The sequence below is a fragment of the Sinohyriopsis cumingii genome, chromosome 7 (genome assembly GCF_028554795.1).
Source record: "Sinohyriopsis cumingii isolate HCF-2022 chromosome 7, ASM2855479v2, whole genome shotgun sequence".
In the NCBI taxonomy this organism is placed as follows: domain Eukaryota; kingdom Metazoa; phylum Mollusca; class Bivalvia; order Unionida; family Unionidae; genus Sinohyriopsis; species Sinohyriopsis cumingii.
In genome coordinates this window covers 48,021,881-48,034,086 of record NC_142967.1, presented here as the reverse complement: position 1 = coordinate 48,034,086, position 12,206 = coordinate 48,021,881, and positions in this window count along the sequence as shown.

Below are 12,206 nucleotides of genomic sequence, written 5' to 3'. Positions count from 1 at the left end.
AATTACAGTGGTGTGTTCTTGGCAAGGTACTTTGCCCCAATAAACTACATTGTGTTGATGTACTGTAAAATGCCAAACCAAACTTAATTTGGGAGAATGTATTTAAAAGAGAATGAAAATAACTAATATTAAATAAGGGTCTATGGTAAAATGCATTCAGGTAGCTCAATATTATGCTCGTGATCACATCTACAACTGACATAAATCATTATAACAATTATACAAACTATATGCATGTAACAGAAGTAAATTACCTGTAATTACCATTTATTATTGGTTACAGTTTTAATTAGATAGTCACGATACATTATTTTTCTAGTGTATCTTTCATCAGCTCTCTTACTTATTATGAGTGGGAACGTGAACATACTGTTTGAGAAAAATCTATGATGTTTACATGAAAAAACTGAGGTTATCTATCAGTTTTGTATGGAAGAGTTAGTGCATTATCAACTAGTGTGTAATAAAGGAAGGATAAATTGCTTGGAGAAAAAAAAGTTATTGCCTAAAGAAAACATCTGGAATACAGAATAATCATCGTCTTTGTGACTTCCAGTATTTGTGTGGACCAAGGATGGATGTACTTTCATTGATTGACTATCATACAGAATTGTCATATGCATATTACTTATTATGGAAAATTATACAATATATGTATTAATTGCTTATCCATAATTTAAATCAAATTTCATTCTAAAACAATTGTATCATTGTCAGATTTTTCTGCACATGTTAATGGGATTCAGTACAGGTTCAGATGGACCAGGACTAGACAGTTAATATCACATCCTGTACACAATAAATAAAAGTACATTTACTTTGGTTATGCTGCATCTTCAGGAAATATTTGTCACATTGCAACAAGAAATTTGGTTAAATTTTGGTCCTTGAACATTCACTCTCTGTTCATCCTTTTCCTCAGTCATATTTGAATTACTTAAAGTTTTGTTTAATTGATTGATTTCAGGTAGGATTTGTCTTTCCTAATGGAGAGACAATTGCAGTATCCCATATTTCCACTGTATATACATGTCATGGACCTGTAAAACACAAGGTATAAATTTTTGCTTTATTTTCTTCTTTCAGTGAGCTTCAGTTCATTGATGATGAACTAACTCATCTTTTAAGTAACCACTTTATTAGAAAGCATGGCATTTTTATTTGTTCCTATCTATTCATATCTCTGTCTTTCTGTCAAAGATTGTTAGCATAAATATGCACACAAAAAACACTTTATACCGACAAATGAAAAATATGTTGTTGCTTATATTGGCATGCATAAGTCCTTTTTATCAAGCGAAGATGTATCGACTAAGTTATGGGGATGTGGGAGAATAATTTTTCTATTGCTTTACAAACCCAAATCTAGTTCTTTGAAAACTCACAAATTTCACAACATGCATTAGCATCTAATTTTATGATATTAAAAGATTGACTTCAGTGGTCAAGACAGTGTACTTGCCTTAGTGTTTCCAGCAGTATAAAAGATAATAGTCTTAACTTTTTATCAGTGAGGAATCTGTTTTTACATTTGTGTTGTTTGTATAATGTTTTATTTATTTGGTAAATGATACATTTTGTGTGTGTGTGTGTGTGTGTGTGTGTGATTTTATATTTAGATTTGTTATCACAGTTGTTTAAGTGTTAATCAGGATTCTGATATTTCTTATTTTGTATTTAGATTTGGTATCGCCGTTGTTTAAGTGGCACTCGGGATTGTGACATAGGTCCAGGAGAGAGAGAGGCCATCCACTTTCTTGCCAGGGATACTGGAGCTGGCGATGAAATTGGCTGGGACTTTGTGGACCATGTTCTGAACTCATATATTTCTTTTGGCTTCTATTGTACAATCATGAATAGCTTCTACAAACGTGTCAGTCATAATTCTGCTTCTTTTATGTCAAATAATACTTTTATTGCTTGTTTTTTTTCCTGGATAAGTAAGTTCAATTTAGATTATAGACAGCCTTGTTCCATTTGCAAATTTAGTCCAAAATTGTTAGCTGCTGATGGAACTAAGATAGGCATCAACATTCGACATTCAACAGTTGTACCAATAGAGACTCCAACGAATGACTTTTCAATAGATCCTTGTCATCGAAGGAATAAGAGGGCTTTCATTAGCTTTGCCCAGGGTGATCATGATTCAAAGGATAAAGCTCAGAGTAGAAATCACTTACTCTACCTTTCTAAGAAAGTGCTTGGTACCTTGGGCAGTGCTAATGAGCTACCTTTAGAAGAGGAAAAAAACCGAAATGATATTCTGTTACAACATGTTGATAGAAACTTTCACTCACTGTTGAATATTTTTATGCAGAATGGTTGTAGCAACCGAGTATTGAGAAAGTTAGCAGTTCTTTTTATGATACTGTCTTCAAATCATTCCATTTCAAGCATTATTCCCTATCGATTTGTTGACGACTTCCAATCTATTTTGAATTTACTTAGGAAAAATTCAGACTTAGACATAAATGTTATAAACAGAGTTGCCAAGTTTTCTCCTTAAATTAGAGATGTATTATTTTGCAGTCACGAATACTTGTATATGTTCAGCAACTTTAGAAATTTTGGACCATCTGGTGTCAAGAGTGAAACAGCTTTTTTCAAACTGTAAAGAACCAGACCAGATTAATCCTAAACCAGGTAGTTATAATCCTGCTAAATTTGGGAGAGCATATTACTTCACACCCCCTGGTAAGCAGTTAAGAGACACTCCAAAATACACAATGGATAAAATATCTCATAATAGTACTTATGATGATGAACCTGCAAGAGCTGAAGAAAAATGCCATAAAAATTACCCTGAAGTGGGAAGGAAGGGTACAACATACTTATTTCTCTGGTTTGACCCACAGCATTATGGGCATTGCTATGGATATCATATGATACCAGGACATGAAGGGAGAAAAGATCCTGCTTGTTCTGCTTATGCATACATGGAAAATGCCCCAGAAGAAATATTTTATGATTTTAGTTGCCAGCTTGAGGAGTACTGTTTGAATCAAGAACCTGGTTTTTGGAAAAACACATTTTTTTTCATGATACATTTCATGGCTTTTCCCATAAGTGTCCACCAGTATACAAGTCATCACGTCTCATGTTGTTAAAAAAAATTAACACTGAAATATGTGAGCAAACAAATGATTTTCTTCAGCACATCAAATATTCAGCAAGAGCTATGGGAATGGGTAAATTCAATCACTACTTGCAGTTTTTTATGCACCAGTGGAGCCAGAAGAAAAAGAAGAACTGCAAAAGATGTACATTAGCTTTCAGTTATGTTGGTTGATACACTAACCACACTGTACTTATATCAGTCTAGTACAACAAATTTAATATGCATGATTTACTGTGCAAATGGATGTACCATATTTGAGCAGATTATTGTCCCTGTCTATAATATGCATCTTAAGACTATTTTAAGGCAGTTCTCTTACAAAATGGATATATTTATATTGCAAGTTGTTTGAGAATAAAATATGTTGACAGTAGAATAAAATATGTAGATCCTTCAAGTTTGCTGGTTTTGGATAATCTATAAATATTTTGATATGTTTGTTACGAATTTCAGATAGTGTTGTGGTTAGCACATGATATACCAAATCTGTTCTTAAGTTAATTAAACAGACCAGTGGTAAAACTGCAGTGATTAGTATTTCATCTATTTTCCAAGACTCTTAAATTGAGTATACATTGAACATGTTGTCCCCATGCATTTGTAACCTGTACAGAAGTGTCTGTACCTAATTATAATGTGACACATTGTCCCCACATATTTGTTACATGTAACAGTCTGTCCTCCTTTATCATGCGACAGATTTTCGTACAGCATTTTTTTTTACAGTTATGTGGAAAAGTGTAAAGTCGTATACATTATCTTTTCTTAAATTTAAAAGAAATTAATTCATATGAAACCTCTTTGTATCATTTTCATTCCCAATTGTTTTATTGTGGTCATTTTCTAAGATGATTTGATGCTTAAGGATTTTGTAGACTTATTTACTTCATGAAAATACCCAAAATGTTTTTTCTGTAACTACCAATGTAATGCTGATTATGTCACTTATCAGGTACCAATGAGTCTTCTGTCATAGATTTAAAGTGGACTTTTTTACACACTTTTTTTGTAAAATATGAATGTTAAGTTCAGAGATTTTTAAACAGGAAGTAATAGGCATATGTTTTTGGTAGAAAAATATTTCCTGTACATGTATCAGTTGCTGTGAGAAGAATGGAATTTTATGAGAGCGTGTGTTCTGCGTAAGGAAAATTTAGACTTTACATGATTGGAAATTATGTCTTATAGTACTTTGCCTAATGCGTGGTATTTCCAGTGTGTGTGTGTGTGTGTGTGTGTGTGCTTAAGATTTATGTACCCCAATTACAATTCTGGGTAAGAAAGGTTCATAACCATTATACAGTTAAAAAGGAATAGAATATACTTGATAACATGTTAGGCTGATAACTTGTAAATAGACATTTTTATTTTCGTGAACTGTACTTAAATCATTTTGTTGCATTTATAAGGCTGGTCATCTCTGGAAAATAATGCATTTATGTTTTCCATAACAGTACTTGCATCCATGCATTGTTTAGGATTTGACATGCATTTATATTTGAGATCTGTATTATTTTGTTCAGTGAATGGTTATTGTTTGTATTTAAGAATTGTAATGTATTTGAAAAAGAGCAAAAATAAATGATTTGCTTGTTGTGAATATGTTGATATTTTACCATGCAAAATATGAATAAATTGATTTCTCATTCATTGGAGTAAATTTGTATTTACATATATGATTTATGCTCTGGTCATAAGGCTGACATATTATGATGTCAGTTGATCTTTGACTGTATTCATTTTGGCAAAGTGGTACTAACTGTCCTTCATCTTAAGTTAAAGAACTATGCAGATTCTTACACTTTGGGTAAGATAAGCCCTATTGAATTTGGGATCAAGATGTGAAAATAGTGTCTTCTGTACATTATGTTTAGTTCAGGGTAGTATACCTTGACCAATGATTAAAGTTATTTATAACCACTATAATGTACCATGCACGGTATTCCTGTTATGTTATTGTTGCCATACTCCTTGAGTCCATCTGGCCATCTTCCCTGTCTATGATTAACACAGATTTCAGGAGTGCAATGAAAACTTGCACTGTAGGTACATCTTTGGATGGTGGTATGTTGTACATTGAGATATGTTCCTGTGACCTTCTAAAGAGTTTATTTAGCTATACTAGTCACAGCACAGAAGAGTTTATGGGATGATCTGTGTTGTCTGTCATCTATCTGTTTATGCTAAGATTGTTAGCACTTCTGCTACTCCTAAACTATCTCAAGTATTGCCATAACTTTACACACACACACACACACATTCATTCTCGGGTCTAATTGATCCTAAATGAAAATGGTGCCACTCAAACATCCAATACAGCCACCACAGCAGACAGCGTTTTGGAAAATATTGTTATTACTGTATTTCAGTGAATGGTAAAATAAACATGCGTTTTTCACAAAAAGACTTCTTATGATGTATGGTTGGTCCATTATTAACAATTGTATGGCCAAGCTAGTGTTGTGGATTTGCAGCATTTTTAGTTTATGACCAATCCATCACTATTACCTTTTGGATATTTCTTAGTGAATAGGTGTATCTGGCCATCTTGAAATGTTGCTTACAAAATGAAGGGAAATATTGTCATTTGGTTTTAGCCAGAAGACTAGTTTGTGGTGCCATTTTGGTCAGTACTTCAGACAGCTGGTCTTATTGACATTGTGTCTCTCTTCAAAAGACTTATTATGTATAGTTGGTAATAGGTAGAAATGTTGCCAATGTGATATTGGATGTGACCACTATGGCATCCATCTTGGTATCATACCATTGCTATGACAAATAGAAAATATCAAAACGGGATTTCCACATGATCACTCTTTATGATGCCTTCTTGGTCCTAAATGAAAACTGTGCCAAGCTGACATACAGTATATCCACCACAGGAGGTAATTTGAAAATTGTGTTACCACTGAAGAATATTAAACACTCAGTATTTCAAAGGGAAGAAACTGTCTTGAATTCCAGTGACATCTAGTTTGCGCTAGAGTGGCATTCCATTTTAGGGACTCTTAACTTCCAGACTACTTGGATACGTTACGTATGTTGAGGAAGAAGCCGATTGATTTCAGGGTCAAAAACACAAATATCAAGATCACTGTCTGAACGAAATTACTCTGGTGGCCTAAGTGGTTAGAATGTCCGCCTATAATGCGGTATAAAAATGGTACAAAGACTGTCTAGCTTGGCGCTCAGCATTTAGAGGTTAGTGTTAGAACTGGTACGCCTGGCTTCAGGATAAAGATACCGGGGTAGGGACATGATGCTACATGTTTGCGACATAATCCACACACACACGCACGCACGCACGGTGACTGAAAGACTTAAAAACATGGTTTCCGTGCAAAAACAAAAGTTGAAAACGACATACCTCACCCAAACTCTGCGACTGCTTGCACAAGAGGCGAGGAAGAAGGTTGTGGAATTTTATGCCAAAGGTTGAGATCACTTGCTAAAAGAAGAAAATTGGTTTCCGCACAATAACAATAGTTGTACATAGCAACGTGGCGCAAACTTTGAGTATTACTTGCACTTCGGTTAAGGAAGAAACCAAGCGATTTTGGGGTCAAACGGACAAAGGTCAATGACAATCTGCATAAATCTTGTTACGCTTGATAAAAGAGAGGATGAAGTCCTCAAGTACGAGATAATCCCCAAGATGTGTTTATTTATAAAACAATAACCTTTTAAGGACAATTCTCGCGTTTGTGAATGTATTTTAATCTATCGTGCCTGACGAATGCTCCATGGAACAATCATTGTTACCAAGCAGATATTCAATAACCTCGATTGGAGGATAAAAGTTTTAGCAGAAATTTTAATTCCAAACCAATTATGTTTAATAGACTTTGTAAAATATTTGCAACGGTCAACAATATATTTGTTTAGTGCTTGTAGTGCACTTAGTTATTATAAACGTTTTCTTGGAAAAATAACAAATGATACTACAAAGCAGGCATGTTCGTGTAGCCTATATACACCTAGCAATGGATGTAGCTGCAATATTTGTCCATGTTTTGTAGAATAAAACTCATAGATTAATGTAGATTCTATCTCAAGTGACATCATGTATGCAATTATTAAAGTATCACTTACCTTACTACATCTTGAAAATGCGGAAAACTATGTATGACATGCAAACCCAACACATAATGGCAAATTTGCAAGGCTCATATTTGATATCAAGCACAATATAAATGAACCGGCCCGTAACCATTTTAATGTCACAGAGTCATTTGTCAAACAAGTGACTGGTCCTTCCAAAATAATTACTAATAGACCAAGACAATCTAATAGATTTATAGGGCAATGAGATTATAAAATTAAAACCCTTAAAATCTTTGGGCTTTAATTTTCACGAATAAATGGACATCACTACATATGACACGACATTAACACAACTATTTGATTTAGAGAAAATCTATAAAAAAAATTTACTCAAATTTGACCGAAAATATTCCATATAAATTAGCCAGGGCCTACTGCAAAAATAAATATTTAGGTTTCTTTTCTTATTAAAAACATTTTAAAGAACACGATTAATTATCCCTAGGTCAGTGCAAATTAAAGTTACCGTACACTTACACCTAACCGTAACTCCAAATCAAACACTAACTACAATGCGAAAAACTTGGCAAAGAATACTGAAACTTTGCACAAAGGTAATAGTATGCAAGCAGAACAAAGAATGCAAAAGTCATTTGCTGGATTGTTCTTCCTGTCTATCAGATCATATCAAATACTAATTTCTCGACATATTCAATATGATCCTCGTGTATAAGGAAAGATGTATGTATGTGAAATGTAATGAACTGTGCAACGTTTATGCTTATTCAAGGATGGTCTTGTATAATATCTAATTTATCTCTGTTGACCTCTTACACAATGCTGCAAAGCTAAAAATAATATATTAGATATATTAAATTGCTTTGATATGAAATAAAATATTATCTTAAATAAAATGTTTTTAAAAAATATTCTTCAAAATTTTAATACGTTTTGGCATTCGGAAGGTTTTCGGTATACCAGCAACGATTGCAGATTTGTGAACACTTCAAGCATGCAATAGTTTAGATTTAAAAGCCATTAGAATGGAAAAAGATTTTCCTCTATGCGGGATTATGTTAGAAAAAAAAAAGTGACTAAACCGAGAGCAGCTTTCAGTTAAAATTTAGATGAAATAAGTCAATACATTAAAAGGACAACTTAACAGTTTTAGTTCGAATCACACTTAAATTTCGGTATTCATTGTGAATTATATTCATTATGAATTATAAAGCTTTGGGATGGTGTATAATTCGGTATAAATAAAGACAGTCGATGACATTGACATTGGCCGGATGTTGTGGGGAATCAGACCAGTTTTTCCGAACCCGGTATTCAAACAATGAAAACTTTGTGAAAACTATAATATTCGTCCGTACGTCATTTCCAGAGAAGCCTAACCCTCATCGCTAAACCTAACCATAAAAGACAAAAATCCATTTTTGTCCCAGACGGCTTGACAGATTCTCATGAGCGAGGTACCTGTTTGTCGGATTAGATGAGGCCAATATTGCAGAGAAAATTCTGTCAAGACTGTCATTTCGGTTCGTACGTTATCTCCAGAAAACTGTAACCCTAACCCTAACCCTAAAAGTCACCAAAATTTATTTTTCTCGCAAACCGCTAAACCGATTTGCATCATCCAGGTACCATTTTATCGGTGCTGATGATACACGTATTGCAGTAAAATCCTGTTAAATCTGGCCTGTCCGTTCATACGTTTTCTCCAGAAAAGCTTAACCCTAACCCTAATCGCTAACCCTAAAAGCCACATAAATTCACCTTTCTTCCAAACGGCTGAACCGACTTTAATTTCAAGGTATGACTGGATTCGTCTTAATAATGCACGTCTTCTGGTCTATCACGTATGATAATCAAAGGTTATGAACACAGCAACACGTACGTATACAAGTGAAATTTGAGTATAGTTTTTATTTACTTGCATTCAGTGAACAAACTGATAATATACATTTATTGGTTTTACGGTCAATGGATTTGTCTCAGGCTTACAGCTGTGTACTCTGGTTTACAAGCATGATAACACAAACAATAATTTTTTGTTTTAATGAATCCCAGTTTGTGCATATGCCTGCTGAATACGTTTGAAAATGATTTGCTTTGAAAACAAGAATCACTCAAATAAACAGATTATGCTGGCTAAAAAAAATTTAAAGAAATTCTAGATAAGACATTTATTCCTTTTAACTGCTAAGTGTTGAAAGTATCTGATATTCTTGAGCAATAAGATTTTCAAATTAACTGCTGTGGAAGTCATATTGATATCAGATTGGCACCAAGAATTTTGTACTGCACTGACAGGAATCGTGCAAACATGTCAACTTGGACATGTAGGAAAAATACTATTTTAATAAAAATTTGGTTTGGTGGAGTTAAATAATGTATCAATGATGATTTAACAAAATGCTTAAAAAATAACCTGACAGTCAAGCATTTGCCCCTTTGAGGGATTTTTCCTTTTGTTAAATCAGACTATAAGGTCTGATTTAATTATGCACTTCACCAATAGGGAAGATCCTTGTGGGACAGCATATGATTACCGATAGGGAAGATCCTTGTGGGACATCATATGATGATCGATAGGGAAGATCCTTGTGGGACAGCATATGATCACTGATAGGTAAGATCCTTGTGGGACAGCATATGATTACCGATAGGGAAGATCCTTGTGGGACAGCATATGATTACTGAGAGGGAAGATCCTTGTGTGACAACATATGATTACTGAGAGGGAAGATCCCTGTGAGACAGCATATGATTACTGATAGGGAAGATCCTTGTGGGACATGATATGATTACCAATAGGGAAGATCCTTGTGGGACAGCATATGATTATGGAGAGGGAAGATCCTTGTGTGATAGCATATGATTACCAATAGGGAACATCCTTGTGGGACAGCATATGATTACCAAATAGGGAAGATCCTTGTGGGACAGCATATGATTACCAATAGGGAAGATCCTCGTGTGACAGCATATGATTACCAATAGGGAATATCCTTGTGGGACAGTTGTGAGACAGCATATGATTACCAAATAGGGAAGATCCTTGTGGGACAGCATATGATTACTGATAGGGAAGATCCTTGTGGGACAGGATATGATTACCAATAGGGAAGATCCTTGTGGGACAGCATATGATTACCAATAGGGAATATCCTTGTGGGACAGTTGTGAGACAGCATATGATTACCAAATAGGGAAGATCCTTGTGGGACAGCATATGATTACTGATAGGGAAGATCCCTTGTGGGACAGCATATGATTACCAGTAGGGAAGATCCTTGTGGGACAGGATATGATTACCAATAGGGAAGATCCTTGTGGGACAGCATATGATTACCAATAGGGAAGATCCTTGTGTGACAGTATATGATTACCGAGAGGGAAGATCCATTGTGGGACAGCATATGATTAATTAATCCAAATCCTCATATTCATTTCATGAAGATTCTTCTGATCTGTGATGCAATTTTTTCATATAAAATTATTGTTTGCATCCTATTGCCATTAATCTTAAGACTTACCAGTACGTTATAGATATAGTATTAAATGGCAGATAATAACATGTAGCAGAAAACACTACTCACTGAAATACTTTTTATGGTCTAAGTGACATAGAAGCAATATCATTTATATTTTTTGAGTTGTTGATATAAAATGAGAAATAGTGGTCAGCTATTTGAAAATGTATAGGCAGCTCCATTGTTACCAGTCCAGCAACTGATGTACACTTATATCTCAAAGTATGCTCCAAAGTATGTTTAGGTATTGATCATGGAATCAAAATTTGGTCTATTAATGATTATCCAGCTGAGAAGAATTAAGTTGAAGAAATGTGAGGATTTCAGGAAGACGATCTGGTTGAAAGGCTTGTAAGTTAAAGCGTGTTTCTTAGCACATTACATGACATCATTAATGAAGCATAAGTAGAAATTCTTTAAAAATGGATCACATGTAGTATAGTTCTTTCATGAACAGTTTACTCTTTGAAGGTGTCAATGTGTCATAAGTCGTTTGGACTTGCCAGCTGAACATGTTACATGTAAGTGATTGAATTTATTTTCTCCCCAACTATGCATTTACAAATTTTTTATATATGGATGTACACATTATACTAGCAATCAAAGACAAATAAAAATATTGATCCGATATTTAAAAAATTACTTCATTGTTAAAATTGTAAATGTTTTGGCTAAAACTATCATTAGTTCAATTATTATTTGCCTACTTATTTTTCTCTCATTTCTTACAAAATAGGCACACAATAACACATACCTGGCATAACTGAAGAACATTTAACCTCATGATTCAAACTATGAAGTGTTCGGGTGAACATGTAAGGCAAGGTCAAATCAGATAGTGCTAAGTTAGCCAAAACATCAAATGTTGTCACAAATGTCAGGCAACAGTCACTGTCCAGAGCTACATGGAGGACTTTGGGAATTCAGTACAGCCACATGGACTTGTAGCTTCCTAAGAGTTTCCATTTCTGGCTGCGTCTTCAGATGGTTTTGTAAATAAAACTCATTGTGTAAGTCACATGTACTTAGATGTCTGGGGATTAAATTTTGTTCACTGCTCTCAGTGCCATAGAAGTACCCAACATTTAAAGAAATTTTAACCTCAAAATTCAATCTAGGAAGTGATTTGTTTATCTATTGAAGGTAAAGTACAGATGTAATCCGATTATTTGACCAGTAGCAGTGGTGGCACCTAGGTAGTAACGATAACTCACTACTTGCTCCCATGAAACCATCAAGATCTTTTACACATTTATAAGTGGGTCGTTGCACTTAAACCATATTTGCAGTATTTGTTGAGTGTATAATCTTTTATGACTTTTGAATGACTACATCTTTACACTCGCTTCTTTCAATCAATGAATCAATCAATATTTATAACTAAAATGTCAATGAGGTACCCATGCAGTCATGGTTACCTTCTTAATGTAAGGAAGCAGAGTACTGTTTGATATTCCTATGATCCTAACATGAACCCTGACTAGTGAGAGGCACTAAAGACACTA